Source organism: Amblyomma maculatum, chromosome 10, assembly GCF_055883805.1.
Source record: "Amblyomma maculatum isolate TAMU_Amacu chromosome 10, ASM5588380v1, whole genome shotgun sequence".
Classification (NCBI taxonomy): Eukaryota; Metazoa; Arthropoda; class Arachnida; order Ixodida; family Ixodidae; genus Amblyomma; species Amblyomma maculatum.
In genome coordinates, this window is record NC_139353.1 from 109,190,984 (window position 1) to 109,211,251 (window position 20,268).

Genomic DNA, 20,268 nt, shown 5'->3' on the forward strand with positions numbered 1-20,268 from the left:
CCAGCACTTTCACGTACTGCTCGTCTACCCCCTGATTTCGCAATGCCTGCATCACCACCGAGGTTTGATCTGAGTCAAATGCTTTTTCGTAATCAATGAATGCTATGTATAAGGGCTGGTTATATTCCGAGCATTTTTCTCTCAACTGGTTGATAGTATGGATATGATAAATAGTAGAGTACCGTTACCGAAAACCTGCTTGATCCTTTGCTTGATTGCAGTCTAAGGTTGTCCTGATTCTATTGGCTTATTTGATGTGTCGGGTTTAACGCCCCAAAGCGACTCAGGCTATGAGAGACGCCGTAGTGGAGGACACCGGAAATTTCGACCAACTGGGGTTCTTTAACGTGCACTGACATCGCACAGCACACGGGGGCCTTGCTTTTCGCCTCCATCGAAAAGCGGCCGCCGGGGCCAAGATTCGATCCCGCATCCTTGGGAACAGTAGTCGAGCACCGTAACCACTGCGCCACCCTGTTAGCGATTACCTCGGTAAATACCTTATATGTAACAGACAGTAAGCTGATTAATCTGTAATTTTTAGGATACTTAGAGTCCCCTTTTTTGTGAATGAGGATAATGTTTGTATTCTTCCATGGTTCCGGTACCGTCGATGACACCAGGCACTGCGTATACAGTGTGGCCAGTTTTTCTAGCATGATATCCCCCCCGTCCTTCAGCAAATCTGTAGTTATGCGATCCTCTCCAGCTGATTTCCCCCTTTTCATAGTTTCTAGTGCTTTCTTGACCTCGTCCTTCGTCACTGGTGGAACGTCTGACTGTTTTTACCTACCGCCAATCTCATTACGGTCCTGACTACTTTGGCTACTGTAGAGATCTGTGTAGAACAACCTCGGCTACTTTGACTATCTTGTCGATATTCGTCATGATGTTGCTTGCGTTGTCCCTTATAGCATACATCTTGTGTTTGTCCTACTTCAATTTATTCTTAACCACTTTAAGCCTTCCCCAGTTCTTTACAGCATACTCAGTTTTCTCCATGTTATACTTCCTTATATCAGCCACCTTGCGCTTATTGATTAGCTTTGATATCTCGGCCAATTCTAGCCGGGCTATTGGATTGGAAGCTTTCATACTCTGGCGTTTCTTAATAAAATTTTTCGTCTCCTTAGACAGCTTACCGATATCCTCTCTAACTATCCTACCGCCCACTTCTACAGCGCGCTCAGTAATGATATCTCTGAAATTATTGTTCATTGCTTCTAGGGTAATGTCGCCATCCTCAGTTAGAGCTGAATATCTATTCTGTAGCTTGATCGTGAACTCTTCTGCCCTCCCTATCACCGATAATTCGTTTATGGGTTCCTTTTTTACTAATCTGTTGCATTCCTTCTTGAGAGTTAGGCTAATTCGGGACGTCACCATCTTGTGGTCACTGCATCGCACTTTCCCGATTACCTCTACATTTTGCATAATGGCCGTGATTGAACACAGTATGACGTCAATTTCATTTTTAGTCTCCCCTTTAGGACTTATCTATGTGCATTTTTGGTTCTTCCGTTTGCTGCAGAAGGTATTCATGATTCATAAGTTATTGCGCTCTACAAACTGAACTTGTAACCCCCCCCTCCCTGTTATTCCTATAACAAAAGCCATAGTCACCTACTGCCTGGTCTCCTGCCTGCTTTTTCTCTACCTTGGCATTGATGTCGCCCATTAATACAGTATACTGCGTCTTTGCTTTTCGCATTGCCGATTCTATATCTTCGTGGAAGCTTTGAACTACCTGGTCAAGATAACTAGGTGTAGGTACATAGGCCAGTACAACCTTCAGTTTATACTGCTTACTAGGCGTAATTACGGTGCCTGCCACTGTCTCATTAATACTATAGAATTCATCTATATTACCCGCTATATACTTATTGACAAGAAAACCTACTCCTTGTTGTCGGCCCTCCGGTAAACTTCGATAACACAGTACATGCCCATTCTTCAGTACAGTATACGCCTCATTCGATCTCCTAACCTCACTAAGCCCTATGAAATCCCATTCCATACCCTCTAGTTCCTCTAACACCACTGCTAAACTAGCTTCACTAGATAGGGTTCTAGCGTTAACCATTGCCAGGGTCAGTTGCCAATGTCGGCCTGTCCAGCGGAGCCAGGAATTCTTAACATCCCCTGCTGCGTTACAGGTCTGACCGCCGCCGTGATCAGTTGTTCCGCAGCCACTGGTGACTGATAGCCGAGGTTTTATGGAACTAATCACGAGAGGTTGCTGCCTATTACTGCACCAGGGTGGCCAACTCTTGTTCTGGTGAGGGAGTGCGTTGCCTGAGGTGTTCACCGGCATCAGCTCGCACCCCAAACCTGTTTATGCAATTCCATCGACACGCGGTTTTTTTTTGAAATCCGGTGGAGAATTGCGTGGCACCGGGATTTTAACCCCGGTCCTCTTCCATGCGAGGCGGATGTTCTACCGCTACGCCACCGCTGCACCACCTTCAGATAGTAGCGTCACAATATTTCACATGATAAATTGCAATCCTTAAACATTCAACCCTTTAAAGGGCCACTGTCCAGGGAAGGCCCTTTTAAGCAAAACAGCCCAGTGTTTCGATCAGGTACCGGAGATAGTCTATGCAAAATGCTACAGTGACACGCGCGCCGCAAAGCATCGAAAATACAATTCAAAGCTCTCTCATGCTCCCCTTTGGGAAGCCAGCTTCCCCGTTTCCTGCGCTGGCCCGACGGGCCACAGCAATGACGTACGTACCGCGAACGATGTCCATTGGTCCGTCTCGCTGACTGACGGGAGAAGGATTGGTGTCTACCGCTCGCAGCGCGCTATTCCCTCGCCACGGCCAGACTGAATCCAGCGGCGCGCGCTCCCTCGACCGTTTTTTTTTTCGTGCTCGCGGAGAGCCACGCCCCACCTCCCGCCAAACGCGGAGAAGGAAGGGGAATCTGTATTGCGGAAGCTAGACGACCTCGGGCAGGAGAGTGAAAAACCTTTGCCAGGGAACGGAAGGAGAGAGGCATGATAGAATGGATGATTGCGGTGGCTGTAACTGCGTCATTAGTTACTCTTTTCAAAAACATTTTGCGGCCTTGCGTTCTAGGGGCGAAGTCTCACAGTCACCGGGGAAGAAAATATTTTCGACCGGAGGGTGGACAGTGGGCCTTTAAGGCTCATATTCATTTTAAATTGCTGTAGTTTTTTAGGGTGTTGTAGCAGGCTGGAGGACATGAAAATAGTGTGCACAGCAGGCTATTTTGCTAAGATTCTGTATCGTGGTATATTAATTGTTTGTACACAATTTCTTGTGGTTGTGCTATGCCGCACTTCACTTCCAAATGGTCATCATTGAAGTATTTGTGTAAATCACAAAGGGCTACAATTGAATGTAATGATTGCAATAGGCCAAGTTTGAAAGCATTTTGTTCCAACACATGTGACTCTCCTGCTTAAAGAAATTTAAATATTTCGGCAGAAAAACAACTCGATTGTTGTACAGGAGAACAGAATTGCATCTTGTTCCTCAGGTGAGCTCTATAAGTGCAATGTCGTCACTTGTCTAGCATCTTATTCTGTGCTTTTGCTGTCAAGTGAAAGAATCCAACAAAGCCTCCAGGCATGAGGTTCAAGGGCTCTCAATACCTCTAATGATTACAGCAGCCAAAGGAGGTCATGGTCACAGCACCCAGCACCAATAAATTGTTGATGATATATTTATGCACTCTCCTTCGTATCTGATTTCATTAGGGACATTAAATATTGTTGCTGGAAGTATGTTCTTGTCCTTGCTAATATTTGAATACTGATTCTTTAACTGCATGTGCACTAACAGCTTGTATTGACAATGGTTAACTCATTACTAGAAATCGATGGGATGCTGCAATGTTGATCTGATGTTTGGCTGGGCTAAAACAATATTTCGGGGGAAAGAAAGGAGAGGGGTCACATACCCCCCAAATATTGTGTGCAGAAAAATTGCTGTTTTGTATTTCCCAATAGGATGCATAGTGCACTGAATTTTTCGAATGGTATTTGTGTAACGTTTAGAGTATTGCAATGCAATTCATATTACATACACCAGTACAAAATTATATAACCATGCAACATTCTTATTTAGTAGTCCCAGTTTCGAAATGCTGACAGTTATTATTAAGACTCTGTGTTGTTTGAGTTCAGTCTACTGCATGTTTCTTTTTCAGCCATTCTATGAACATATTTGCCTATATCATTATACAAGTACATGCAAAATGTTTTCAGCCAACAGCAAAAGGCTGAGTGTGGTGGCGGGCTGCTTTCTTTGTTTATGCTAGTTGGCCACTGTCTATTAAGGGCAGTGCCCAGAAAGCATTTGCATGCCTGTTGTTTATGCAGAAATTTTTTTTCCGGAATACTTTTTCTTCAGTAATTTCCTCTTGCAAAATGAAGTGTTTCCTTTGTTAGTTGCCTTGCTATCAGCCTCCATAATTTCTCATAACAAAGCCCTTGTGTTGTTGCTAGGCCCAAAATTACATCATTCACATCGCAGCTTGCAGCCTGGCATCCTGTGGCTATTCATGTTGTCTGAGCACAACACTGTGGCCGAGTTTACGGAACTTGACTGTTAGGTCCCGAGAACCCTACTTCGATTCTGGCCTTGGTGTCTGAGTTTAGATGGTGGCTAAACACAAAGCTGCCCGTGCGCTGTGCAATCTCAGTGCATGTTATACACCTGTCACATGGACAGTTTCGATCTTCATTGAACTCGATCTGCATTCAACTCAATGCAGATCGAGGTTATCACACGGCAACTTACAAGTGCAATCGAGCTCGATCCTGCTTGACTTCAAGCTGCTTTCTCAAGCGCTCTTGAGATTTCAAGCACACTAGAAAGCGGTTGTCAACACCCTCGTCATCAGTGAGCGCTAAAGCGCACACAAGGAAAACTCCTCAATGCTCATTGAAAACGCCCGTGTAGCATGGGACGTTTCAATCCTTCTCGAAAACGTCAGTGCAGATCGAGCTGCATTGCCAGAGGTTCAAAAAAAAAGCCGCAGTAAGCTTGTGCACAACCCGACTATGGCATTGCTTAAAACTTGACATCCTTAACTATGTCGACACTATGTAGACACAACTATGTTGACATCCTGTAGACAAAAACAATCATGTTCACAAAACGTATGGGCAAAGGATGCAGAGAAAGCACTAAATGGGTACTTGAATACGGACATAGTCTGTTAATTTTCAGTAGGCTACCGGCAGACCCGTCATCGGGAACTGACTGCCATAAGAGGACAGATGGAAGAAAAAATTATAGTGATATTGATAATTGGAGGTTATGACTTGTGATGATACATATGTATATAGACAACCTGTAATTGCAATTGATTACAAATGACTAAAATGACTTTTAATGATCAAATGTAAAAACGTGGCTTGTTGCGGCTATAATTGCTTCCTGAGTGCTTGGTATTCCAGCCAAGGAGCAACAAGTCCTCTCATTGACACATCTCACTAACAGTCGCTTAAGCACTTCATGTTTTATGTGTATGCGTTGTCATGTGAAAGCACGTGTATGCCCGGTTCGCAAATGAGGAGCACCACCAAATCGCCTGACAGGTATTCCTAATTTTGAGGTCACGCGTCACACAAAACGTCCTGACCGTCAAGCTTATTATTTTAATCAACATCAAGCAACACAGGTAATAAATAAATCCCTTGTTAGCTATCAAACTAGACTTTTCGGTAGTGCAACACACCATACCGGAATTACTATTATTTCAAAAGGTAAAAATACGGCCAGCAAAAGCAAAGATGATAGCAAGGTTGAGTTTTTACTGAATCTTCACACAGAGAATAGATCTGTACTATAAGGGGGAAAAATGGTAACTTATCTGTGGCGCACATTGTAAATGTAAAGGAATAAAATAAAATGCTGCAAAAGCAGGCATTAGTGAAAACATGGTCTATGCGTGTCTCTTCCTGACTTTTATTCTCATCAAGTTGATAAAACCTTTCTTGCCAATTCTTCGTCAATTGCAGCGCGAATGTTACTGCAATTCACGCCAATCACACACGAAAGGCTGTGTGAACCCAGACAGGATCCAAGGACAAAAGTTCGCGCAGATCTCTGGTAGTGTACAGTACGGAGACATTAACAAAGTGACATGCAGAGAGCACAGCATTGCATTGAAGCCACCGAATACCACAGAAGTGACATAGGCCTGATCACGCGCACAACTCATCAGTTCGCCTCAAGACGCATGCACACGGCGCACAAGATGCTAGTGCGCGCGCGCGCGCACGCACGCACGCACGCACGCACGCACGCGCGCACGCGCACACACACACACACACACACACACACACACACACACACACACACACACACACACACACACACACACACACACACACACACACACACACACACACACACTTACATTTTTGACCATGCTACCCAGCAAGTCATCCTACGCCGTGCATAGCTACCTGCTAAGAACTGTAAAAGGTTAAGTCATGACTGTATTTCATTGCTTTTTGCGCCAATATTAGAAGTATCACCCCTAAACGTGATTCTCTGCTCAACCTTATCGATACCACTGATAGTAATGTTGTTGTACCGAAACGCGGTTGACTTCATCAGTTCCCAATTCTGAATTATGCACCTCTTTACCAACTTTCATATATATTCCGGCGCGATCATACTGAGAACCGTGAGGGTGGTGTTCTTATCGTCGCGCATAGCAGTCTGCAGTCCACCAGTCTCGACATACCCTGTCAACTCGAAGCTGTTTTCATCTCTTGTTGTGCTACTTTTCCTCCTGTGACGATTGCAGCATTCCACCGCCCACCCGATGCCGATAATTATTTCTTTGAACATTTTCATGACGCGCTAGACAGCCTAATTAAGTTACGCCCTCTTTCTCCGATACTAATTCTTGGTGACTTCAATTTCTCCGCCAAAAACTGGTCAGATATCACGATCAGATAGCGGCATCAAAATATATCTCCGATGGCGACTTTGTGAACACCTGTCTCACATTTGGTTTTTCACAAATAGCCCATTTCCCAACCAGGCAAGCTCACAAATCAGCAAACATTCTCGACATCATCCTCACGTTACACCCAGATAATGTCCTGTTAGTTTCACAGCTTCCCATGCTTAACGGTCATGCAACAATTCATGCTACATACCAGTGTCACATCCCTCGCCTTGAAAAGGTGAAAAAGAAAATAACCATGTACGATAGAGCCGATTATCAAAAAATTAATAAAATGCTCACTCAGATTTGTAGTTAGTTCCTAACTGAATTTAACCGGCGCTCTGTTGACACCAGCTGGAAACTTTGCAGAAATAAATTGCAGAAACTTATCAAGGCTCATGTGCCCATAATCACTGTAACCGAAAACATAAAATCGCCCTGGTTCAACAATACACTAAGCCGTCTACATAAAAGAAAGAAGCGGTTATCTCGTGAGGCTAAAGGGACTTGCAGCGAAGGAGCTTGGAAAAAATAATACGATGTTGACAAAGCATTTGATGTCTTGGCAAAAAAAGCAAAACGATCACTTTGTTCAGCTACCCTGCCTTCGATGCTACGTAATAATCCAAAAAATTCTGGAAAATTGTAAATCCCACTTACTCCAAGCTTCTGTCGTTGCTCGATCCAAACGGGATCTCTATTGTTGACCGTGACGCTGCCTGAGTGTTGAATTCTACTTTTTGTTCTGTATTTACCCGCGAGCCTGATACGACCCTACCAGAGTTTCCTTTTTTTTGATAACCCTTTAATGCCTGACTTAACATTCCAGCCCTATGGAATCGCAAAACTTATTGAATCACTGAAACTTACTTCATCTGCTGGTGTGGACGGAAATAATGCAAAAATACTAATGAACACAAAGTGCGTTTCAAGTGTAATATTATCTCATATATTTCAGCAGTCCCTTTCATCAGGCATGGTTCCGCAAGATTGGAAGGTAGGCAAGGTCATTCCAGTCCCCAAAAAAGGCCCTTCGCCAGTCACCCAGTAACTATCGCCCTATATCGCTCACTTGTGTTTGCTCTAAACGAATGGAACATATAAGCCACTCACATGTAGTAAACTTTCTAATTTCTTGTAATTTTTTTCATCTCAACCAACATGGGTTTCGCAAAGGCCGCTCGTGTGAGACTCAGTTAGCATTATTCATCAATGATCTTAGATGTACCTTAGGTAATAACGTGTATGTCCTATTTTTAGACTTCGAAAAAGCTTTGGACAAAGTTCCTCAAAAACGATTATTTTTAAAACTTTCATCCCTTAATCTCCATCCGCACGGGAATTAATGGATTTGTGACTTTTAAAACTAATCGACAGCAATTTGTGCATGCTAATAATTCCGCATCTTCCAGGTCTCCCGTACTCTCAGGTGTGCCTCAGGGTACAGTCCTCAGTCCACTACTCTTCCTAATATACATTAATGACCATCACAACAAATATTTCATCTACCATTCGCCTATTTGCGGACGATTGTGTTATTTATCGCCCTATTAACAATAACAACAATGTATGTGCCGTCCAAACTGACCTGTCACGAATTGAATCTTGGTGCAAAACATGGCTAATGTCATTAAATGTTATTAAAACTTTGTTAATTTCTTTCCATCGGCGAAACTCATACATAGCCTGACTATGTACTCTGCGGCTCCGTTCTTTCTTCCACATCAGCATGTAAGTACTTAGGTGTTCACATATCTCATGATCTCTCTTGGTCCGCCCGTATTACAACAATTGCTAACGAAGCTAATCGTGTCCTGTCTTAATTTCAACGTACTTTACCATTAGCTCTTCTTCTGTCAAGTCTCTGACCTACCGTAACACTAGTTCGTCCAAAGCTTGAGTATGCATGCACAGTATGGGACCCTCATATTTCTTATTTGACTAAAACCCTCGAATATGTCCAAAATCGCGCAGTTAGATTCATTTTTTCTGATTACTCTTATCGTTCTAGTGTGACTACTGTGAAATCTGAAGCTAGCCAGCTAACCTGCCTAACCTCGATACACGACGCAAAATCAACAGACATAGCCTCTTTCACAAATTCTATCATTTGTCACTTGCTGACCTACAACCAGCTCATCGCATTCCGTTCGAACGAGTCACGCAAAAGCCGTTTATCCGCCTCGCGCACGTATCTCTGCAGATCTGCCTTCCTTCTTTGTCCAGACTGCAGTCGACTGGAATGGCTTGCCTGCCGATGCCACACTCCACACCAGCAGCATGAATGAAAAAAAAACGTCGAAGATATTTTTAGTTTTATTTATTCTGTGCAATTAATTTTTAATTTTCTGTGTTGCCATGTGTTCCCCTCATGTAATACCCCGTTCTGGGGCATTTGAGGTGTACAATAAATAAATAAATACATAAATAAATATACGTCGAATGAAAGTATACATCACAGCACGCGCGTTTGGGCGCGGAAGCTCTTCGGCCATCACCGGAGACGCACTTAGTCACAAGGACGATTTTATCGCACGATCTATTTTTTTTTTTCACTTAACGCTCACTGATTCACGATTTGCTTGGCTGCCTTACTGTGCCTCGAAAGAGGCCCAAATGCTTCGTACGCTTGCAGCCGGGTGCCGAAACGCAGAACCAGTGATGTCAACAGTTGCAGAGACATACACTGCGGGAGAACGAATGCTGACAGGAAAAAACGAACAAGTGAGCGCACAGGCCAAACAGCAAAACATCCAACTGAAATATTCAGTGTTCACTTCGGCTCAGCTCGTGTTCACCAGAGTGGCTTCCCTGAACGCCCTCAGCAACCAATGTGGTCATTTTACCTCATGACACAGTCTTCAGCCGCAAAAAAGCAATGCACGGATTTAACACAACGCAAGACTGACGTAACGTTTACATCTGAAAGCAGGGACGGGGCCAGCGCGTCCCTGTTTTCTCCAGTTTCACTACTTAGGTACCTGACGTTCTTGTGTCTAAACTAAGATGGCACTAGAGTCATAGTCATCAAAGTACTTATTCAAGTCAAGACGGAAGCCCAGTCTTGGCTCCAGGCTTAAGCAGCCATACTAGCGGCCTATCCTTTAGACTCCAGTTAAGTCCGGACTTAGCTAAGACAGTCTTAATATCGGTTTTGGAAGCGGGCCCAGGTGTCCGGCAGGTGCTTACGAGCCGGACTTTGACACCAGGCCCAGAATGGTGAAGACAACCGCCCAGCGACGCTCTGGAACGTCCTTCGCATTCTCCTGCCTCGAACAAACTCACACGCACTGGCTCGCCCCGCACGCGGCCATACTTCACTTCTTCCCCACGAGCATCCCGTGCACTCGCCCACACGATCACCCTCATCACACAGTGTTTTGTCTGGCCTAGCCGCAGCGCCGACGCGTGATTCCGTTTTCTCAACGGTAGGGTCCTCTGAGCAGCGTCACCTGGCGGCAGATAGTGGAAATATTGTAAAAATGAATAAGAGCACGTTTAAAGCCTGCCGTACTTGTTGCCTCAGTGGCGCCATGGATTAACATTAATTACCTGAGCACTTGGCGAATAAAATGTATGTTCAGTTCCTGCATTTGTAATTTTTTTCGAATTTTGTTTTTTACATTGTAACATAAAATAAGCTACTAATATCTTTCTGGAGGGTGTTACCCTTTAGGTTGCATTCTGTGATGTTTTTAATTCTTAATAGCCACAAAACCTGCCGTTAACACAGCCGCGAGTCAACAGAATGGCAACGCTTACACTATTTAATAATTTTCAACGTAATCATTTCCTGCCTTTACTGAGTGTATGTTACCTTTAGGTTGCGTTCAGACACAGCTCTTAGTAACAATCGCCGTTTAACTCGCTCAAAGGCAACCAGTGACGAGAAAGAAGTTGCGGGCCCCTACCGTTGAGAAGACGGAATTAGCGCCGATGTTGGGGACTGTGCTCGGATGTGATTTGCCTGCCGCAAAATTCATCGCCGCACTGCCACACCTCTTTGAAATTTTCAGTCTCCGCACTCCAGTTTTTTAGTTCTACATATGGACCTCGTAGGACCATTGCTCTTATTGTATGGTTACCAATACTCATCATATTTGATCGTTGTAGGCACTGGCCTGAAAACACCGCTATACCGGACATCACCACGGTCATAGGACAGCAATTTTTAAGGCACTCCTGCGCCAAAAACGCAAACATACGTGCCAAAGATGTCCTATTTGTCGACGCTGAAAATATCCATCTGGAATAGATGTTATGGAGGTAGTGGTCAGAGATACCAACGGCTCAGTTAGAATCACGGCCTCCGTTCGGAGAAAAAGCTGAAATAGAACGGCTGAAAAGTATACTATAGCAGTAGCATTCGCTTTTATACACCATATGGACATAGATGTACGCCGCACTAGTTTTACATGCACAAAGGTCAGAGATTCGCAAGCTGCGTACCGCACCTTCGTGAATCTTTGAAAGCAGCGCGCGTGCTGTCGCCATGTCCCGACACATCTTCCAACGTCCGCATCGTATGTACCGCTAGTCACGCCTCCCTTCCTGGCTAGGATAGTGTGCATGTGCTCGCCCAAGCAGCAACTTTCCATGTGCTGTCGACGAAAGGGGAAGAGGAAGTGGAAACAGACGCTGGTTGTGCGGCTTCGTACTGTTACAGCTATGTTGCCTAGTATTATCGATTGCCACCACCTCATCCAACACTGACTAAGGCCAACGCTGTGGCATGGCTTGGCCTACATATTCCTACATATCGTAGCCTATATCTCCAACACTTGTTTTTCCCTATCCGCTATCCAGAGAAATGTCCCAGCTACCAACAATGCAGAGCAACAATAACTCACAGTTTGGGCCCATACAAAAGACCACCTGCAACGTTGCACCTATAAATCTCCCCACTCCGTTCTCTTAAACACGAGCCTTGGCCTGGACGCAGCCAATCAATAAGCGCCAACTGATCAAGCTCGGAATATAACCAGCCCTTATACATAGTATTCATTGATTACGGAAAAGCATTCGCCTCAGTTGAAACCTCGGCTGTGATGCAGGCATTGCTAAATCAGGGGGTAGACAAGCCGTACGATAAAGTGCTGGAAGATATATATAGCGGCTGCACCGCAACTGTAGTTCTGCACAAAAAATGTAACAAAATTTCCATAAAGAAAGGTGTTAGGCAAGGAGACACGATCTCCTCAATACTATTCACAGCTTGCTTAGAGGAAGTATTCAGACTTGGAATCGGAGTAGTTAGTGATAAAGGTAGATGGAGAATACCTCAGTAATCTGCGATTTTCTGATGACATTGCCTTGCTAAGCAAACTTGTGGGATGAACTGCAAATAATGATTTATGACCTAAACAGCAAAAGTAGAAAGGTAGGCTTAAAAATCAATATGCAGGACCTAAGGCAATGTTCATCATCCTCGGGAAAGAGCAGCAGTTTACGTTAGGTAGCGAAGCACTGGAAATAGTAGGCGAACATGTCTACTTAGAATAGGTAGTAACCGGAGATCCGGACCATGAAAAGGCAATAACAAGAAGAATAAGATTGAGATGGAGCGCATTTGGTAAGCACTCGCAGATTATGACTAGCAGCTTACCGGTATCGCTCAAGGTAAGATACAATAGTTGTATCGTACCTGTACTCACCTATGGGGCTGAAACATGGAGGCTAAACAAGAGGATTCTACTTAAGTTGAGGACAACTCAGAGGGCTATGGAACGAAAAATGGTAGAGGTAACATTAAGAGATAGGAAGCCTGCAGAGTGGGTCAGAGAAATACCTCAAGTTACTGACATTCTAATGGAACTTAAAAAGAAGAAATGGGCATGGGCAGGGCATATAGGGCTAAGAGAGGATAACCGATGGTCGCTTAGGATAACAAACTGGATTCCAAAGGAAGGAAAGCGTAGCAGGGGGCGGCAGAAAGTTAGGTGGGCGGATGAGGTTAAGACGTTCCCAGGGGTCAAGTGGATGCAGCTAGCACAGAACCGGGTTAATTGGAGAAATATGGGAGAGGCCTTCGCCCTGCAGTGGGTATAGTCATGCTGGTGATAATGATCGTGGTGATCAAGCAGGCCAAGCAAATAGATGTGGCGAAGGGGACTTTGGGTTGACAACCCTTATATCTTTTCCTGCGACCACTCTCTCCAGCATTGTCCTCAAGACCAGAACTAGCTGCTCTAGCGGGTCTGCAGAAATGCGGTGGCACATGGCGGCCTGGATAGAGGGCTTCACTTAGGAAAACTAGCGCTATAAAATGTTTTCCCCTCCTCCTAATCCACACTTATTTCCATCTGTGTCGCCCGTTTCGAAATACCAGTATAGATCGTCACTGACAGAGGCCACCAGTTCGAGTCCGAACTTTTTGCGAATGTTTCTCAGTTTCTCGACACCACCTCCCTCAAAATTAGAGCTTGTCATCAGCAACTCAACGGCTGTGTATAGAGGTCACACTCTCAACTAAAGAGTTCGCTCTTTGCATACGATCTCCCGGAGCACTGGGCCCCTTCCATGCCAACCGTCGCTTTTAAAAGTCGCACGACCATCAAAGATAATGAACTTTTGCATGTCATTTATGGCAAAACGTTTCATCTACCATCAGATTTCGTGTGCACCCTCCAAGAGCATCATCTGTCCTTTTGCCATTCCTTACGTTGAATGGCTTACTACTCTTACTGTCCCGTGTCTCCGCCGCTCCGACACGCTCTCGACAGTGCAGCCGGCCTTTGTCGACCGCTATTTGAGAGAAGACACCTACGTTTTCTTACGCGTGGATTGGGCTTGTGCCCGCCGTCTACTTCAGGCAACTTTTTCTGGACTCCATGTCATTGTCGGGCGGGGCGGCAAAACTTCGACGCTGCACGTCAACGGTCCCGACAGCGTTTTCTCCCTCGACCGCCCAGTCTACAGATGTCGACAATAACGGGTTGCTTTACCTATCTGCACTCTCTTTTTGCTTTTTTATCAATGAGACATTCCCGGACCCCTTTCACGTCGCCAGGAGATTTGGCTGTGACGACTATGTCTGCTGAGAGGAAGGCACTGTGGTGTCGCGTTTAACGCCACATGCTAAAGGAGCGAGATGTTGTGGTGCCGCGTTCAGTATAACGAACTGTCAGGAACAGACGCAAAGCAGCTACTAAATCAGTTTGCCTGCAGCTCTTGTGGAAGCAATATATTGTTAGGAGGCAGGAGGCGTTCCCACCACGTAAACACTGATCCACACACATAGAACGAGACACAAGCACAGGACGTACCGGATGTTGAAACACAGACCACTAGCAGGGATTCGGGCCCCGAGCCTGGCCCCGAGCGCTTCCTCTGACTCACCTTCGATGCGTCGATCCGTAGCATGGCCGTGCTGCTTAGCAAGTGTCAGGATAAGGCAGGTTCTAGGGCTTAAGGCGCGAGACGTGAACAATAACGGAGTGTACAGTACGGGAAGTGCACTCGGGGAAGGCTGGTTTAATCACGTACGTGACGGCTGTTACCTGGCACAGCACATAATACGGACCCACATAGCGAGAAAGAAGCTTTTCCGAGAGCCTAATGCGGCGAGAAGCACTCAGAGCAACACAAGAGATCCAGGTAAAAAGGAACTGTCGAGCTGAGGCTGTTGCAGTGCTTTTACGGAGAAGCTTGTGAGGCTTGCAAGTGCGATCGGGCGACGTGGCGAGCATACTCGACACGGGAAATGGCTTCACAGGCGTATTCAAAATGTGGGGGACCGGATTTTGGAAACAATATGTCAAGCGGCAGTTTAGGCTCACGGCCGTACAAGAGTTAAAACGGGAAGTTGCCGGCATGTCGTGAAGGGACGAGTTATAGGAAAATCTAACGTATGGGAGGGCGTCATCCCAGTCATGGTGATCAGTGGAGACGTAAAGGGCAAGCATGTCCATTAATGCGATTAAGCCGCTCAGTGAGGCCATTATTTGTGAGTGGTAAGCAATCGTCAACTTATGTTTAGTCAAGCACGCGCGAAGAATGTCGTCCACAACTGCTGAATGGAAGGTGCGGCCACGTTCAGCGAGCAGTAGAGGGGTAGCTCCATGATAAAGAATGAGGTGAAGAAGAAAGCCGGTGCCATTAACGGAAGTACACGTGAGGAGCACGCACATTATCGCGTACCGGGTAGTAAAATCTGTGGCTACTGCAGCCCATCGATTGTCAGAAGTGGACTCAGGAAACGGTCCGACAAGGTGCAAGTCTACACGGTCGAACGGCTCGGGAGGGATGTCGGTGGGCCGAAGAAAGATAGCAGGAGGCCGCTTTCAACAGTGACACTCATTGCAAGCACCAACATGACGGCGGACTGAGCGCTAAAGGCGAGGCCAGAGCGACCGACGACGGATACGATCGTACGTGCGAATAACGCCTAGATGGCCATCAGTAGGGAGATCATGTTGTTCTTAAGAACGACTCCTTGTAAGTGCTTGGGAACTACTAGGAGAAGGTACCTGTGGGCTGAAGATTCCGGCGGTATAAAATGCCGTCAACGAGAACAAAGCGGTTCAGTTTGGACGGATGGTATTCCATCAATGATGGAGCGAAGGTCAGCATCCCGACGCTGTTCGTCAATTTTTAAGGCGAAAGCCTTTAATGGCTCATACTGTCGTCGACAAAAGCTGTTCGCGTGAGTGGCGCACCTGATTGCTTGACAGAGAAGTGACGTCACCAGCCTTCAAATTGAAGCGACCAACCAGATGTCTAATGTCCAATCATCATTTATTCGATACCTAAAAATAAATTAATATACTTCGTTTTCCACCGGGGAATCGAACCTCCATCCCTTGGATCCCCAGGCCAGCTCCTTACCCTTGCGCCACGGCCTGGTTTGTTTTGTTTATTGCCTTGCTTTGCACACGACACAGCATTAAAGGAAACCCCAATGAGGCAAGGTACAAATGAATGTTATGATAAGCCAGTGTTAGACTGGCCTGGTCGCTTTAAAACTCCCGTAGCGACAAACAAAGGCTCTACCCTTGAGAGCCATTCGGGAGGTTCTACAGCTGCTTTTTGAATGGCAATAAACTACTCCATACACTCTCGAAAATAAATTCGAGCCGACCTGGCATCCCTGTCACGGTGATAGCCTGCCATTCTGGAGCGCAATGTAGAGTGGAGGCCCATAAGCATATTTACGTCAAATGGAACCCCCATTCTCAATCTCTACGCTTAAATATCGAATGCCGTGCGGGTTTCGTGGAAAAGCATTCTTTATGGTCCTTTGTAATACATCTAAAAAATATACCCCTTCCCAACAATGTAACAAAACATGATCTAGATGGTGGCCGGACGAAGGTTGTGCAGGCGGTAAAAAGTTGTGCATACATTGCGCTGTCCTCGACAGGTGGCGGTACACGCAATGGAACTCAGTGTTCCAATGTAGACGCTGAATAAAAGCAGATACGGACGCAAAAAGCAATTGATAATGACGCGCGTATTCAGCGCACAATATGCAATCAACACGAATGTTGGGTAAGGCTGAGGCTGAAAACTGGTTGCAGTGAATGATGCTTATGCTCCTCGAATTCCGGCACGCCCTGCACCTTGCAGTGCTCCTGCCCTTCGCCACCAGTAGGAGCGCACGACACGATTCGAGCGGTATATCTCTGGACATTACTTATCGCTGCCTATGCCGTCGCAGCAATGCGTTTTAAATAACGGATAACGCGGAACCATAGCGCACCTGCCTTACCCACACGGAAAAGCAAAACCGTGCACAACGCAAGAAAAAGCATGAAGACTACAGACAAACTGCACAGGCTTGGAGGTACACGATAAGGCGGTGGAAAACAATTTCCTCCGCCTGGTTTTTAAAAGGCTACGCATTTAATAACATAAATTGGGGTCACCTAAAAAACATAAGCAGCAAAACCACGAAGGTGTTGTGCGACTTGCCATTTATTTCACATGTACACAGAAGTGTCAGTGAACAGAAATTTTAGAACAAACATGTGTGATGCATAAACAAAAAGGGACACCAGCTCAAATTTCAAGCACACCAAGGTATTCATAACTCCCGCCATTTAAAGAGCAAAATAGTAGCCACTTTGCCACCTTCTGAAGCTTGGACAGCTTACACAGCTCCTGTGTCTTATTTTTGGCATCGGCTTTTTGGCGTTTGCAAAATTGCCTCATTCTCATGGCTACTCAGAGCCTTTCTTTTTTTCTCATTTCTCATTTTTCCTTTTTTTTTTGTATTTCTCGGAGCCGCATACTTTTGAAATTTTATCTCAGTCGCATGGAGCAAGTGAATCATACTTCGCTTTGGGTGCGCGAGGCCTCCTCTAGTTTTACACAGAACAAGGCTGCTTTCTGGGTGTGTTGATAAAGGACCCTTTCTTCCAATAATCCCTTACGGCACTTCTCACACCTTGTACTCTTCAAGTACTTGCGGCATATAAAGCCAACTAAACAATAAATTATGCATTCGACAGCTGCCGGTACTTCGCACAACTTGTCGAACACATGGTCGAGCTCCGCCTCAGCAGCAACCAGGCCATCTATTTTCTTTTTCAGCAGCTGAACGTGTCCTTTAAATTTGGCATTGTCATCAAAAGTAAGTGTCAAGTCGTTCAACTCGATAGCTCGATTCCAAAAATTCAAGCGTTCTTCATCTTTTGGCGCGGAAAAGATAGTTTCTCTTTACATCCTTTCTATCCCGTCTTGCGAAGTGGAACGAAACACTTCTTGCCCATAGTACTCACAATTGCATGCTTGTCGATAAAGCAACGTCCACATAACTGAAGAAAGATACGCGCCCACACGTGCTGTGACCGGCGCACACAGCGCTAGCCAAGGCTCCCAGCATCGCCATGTCATCTGTTCGCAAACTGCGAAAGCATGCACGCGAGGCGGGACACGGCCGTTCCGCTCCAACCGCCGCCGTTCTGACACCTATATCAAGATCTATTGTTTCCGGCTGCGAACAGTATAAACAATCTGTTCCACTCGCTAAACAAAGGCCACTTCACTCCAAGAAGCATTGCTGATAATGTTCAAGCATGTAATTAAAAAGATCTCTTGGCGCTTCGTGAGACGCTCTTATAATTCCCCCTTATCTACAGCGAGAATGAGCGGCACTCCGCGAGTGACAGATACTGCGCCTTTCCTTTCCTGTAGACGAATTATAGAACGCCGGTGCACTTTAATGCGTAAATGAAATATTTGTTGGGTTCAAGAAGAGCGCGCTTATACCGTCACGACAGGCGATGACGTCACAAGGCGATTCATGCATATGGTTGGTTGGTTTGTGGGGTTTAACGTCCCAAAGCAACTCAGGCTATGAGAGACGCCGTAGTGGAGGACTCCGGAAATTTCGACCACCTGGGGTTCTTTAACGTGCACTGACAACGCACAGCACACGGGCGCCTTGCTTTTCGCCTCCAACGAAAAGCTGCCGCCGAGGCCGGGATTCGATCCCGCGTCCTTGGGAACAGTAGTCGAGCGCCGTAACCACTGCGCCACCCCGGCGGGGTGATTCATGCATATACGATGCTGACCCCACCGGGTGTCCTATCCAGGCGTCCGTGCGTCCTTTTATTTGCCGCTTCCTCAAACGCCGCATCACAAAGCAAACAGAAGCAGACCCAGATGTCTAGGAGGCGTTACTACTGCAAGCATCAGCGGCGTTTGAAATTCATTTACAAGACAGAAATGCACAGTATCTGCAACAATTCTCCGCGGACCAATGTACCGCGCCGTAAAGGAAGGGACGAATGTGAAACAGCAGTCACCCTCTTTACTCGAAGCATCATTCACCGGCATATTCACAACAAATGTGTAGAAGAATGCGGCAATCAGGCTTTCGCCTTTCACCACTTTAGTCGCCAAAATGTCTCGTAATTTTGTAAACGGTGACAGAGAGAACAGGCCAATGGCACATGCGCTCATGGCAGTGTAAGCCTGGGCAACAGTGTATCGAGAGATGCAGTCGGCATCTTTGTGCAACCGACCAGACTTGTTGAGTACAGCGTAGTCATATTCTTGGAGTCGTGGGACCCAACGCTCGAGGCGACTAAAAGGTCCTTTGAAAGAAAGCTAGCACAGTGCACGATGATTGGTGACTACTGTGACTTGCCTGTCGTATAGGTAAGGCATACAATTTCCAACTCCCCTGACCAGGGCTAAGCCCTCTCGTTCTTTATTGGAGATATTCTCTGAATGCGACAGAACGCGGCTGGCATAGCCAATTACACGATGAGTTCCGGATTGGCGCTAGGAAAGGATGGCTCCGATGCCATGGCCACTGTCATCAGTACAGACTTCTGTATGAGCTCACACATTAAAGCGTTCCAAGACTGTTGTGGTGGTAAGCTTTCTTATAAGCTGGGAAAAAGCTCAACGTTGGGAGGCCCCGAATAAAAATTTACATCCTTCTTAAGACGATTTGTGAGCGGCTGAGCAGTGTCGGCAAAATCATGAATGAACCTAGGAACGTAGGAACAAAGGCCCAAAAAACTGCAGACATCATTTCTCGAAAGAAACATTGGCAAGTCCCTCAAAGCTCGGATCCTGTCTGAATAGGGACGAAACCCCGTAACATCGACGACATAGCCTAGTATATTTTGCTGACAACGGGCAAAACGGCATTTTCAAGAGTTGAGCTGTAGCCCTGCATGGCGGAAAAGTGAAATAATTTTAAAGAGGTCGGCTATGTGGAGTGAAAACGTGTTTGAAAATTCAACTACATCGTCTCAATAGTACAGGCAAGTGCACCATTTAAATACTTGCCGCAAGGAGTCCATCATACTTTCAAATTTAGCTGTGCGTTACATAAGCCGAAAGGCATAACTTTAAACTGATACAGCCCATCCGGAGTGACAAACGCAGTCTTTTCACAGTCCTGGTCGTCCACTGCAATATTTCAATAGCCAGATTTCAGGTCGATGGAGGAGAGGAATTTGGAGCCATAGAGGCAATCCAGGACATCGTCGATTCTAGAAGCGGATAGACATCTTTTTTAGAGGTCTTATTTAGGGGACGGTAATCTACACAGAAGCGCCATGAACCATCTTTCTTCTTGACCAGGACGACGGCCAGGGGTAGTGAGAGGGCTAAGTAATATTCTTTTCCAGAATTTTTGCCACTTCTGCCTGCATTACCTGTCCTTCTGCATGGCAGACCCAGTATGGTCCAACGTTAATAGAACTAAGATCAGTTGCCAAACTATAAAGGTTCTGCATGCTGCTGAATCGGCGCCTCAATTTTAACGTAAGGTGGCGCAGCCGTTGAACTCGGCTCCAGGTCGCCGTCAAAACGCAAGCAGACGCCGCGTAACCGGATCTCCGGAGGAGCATTTAGCTATCGGGA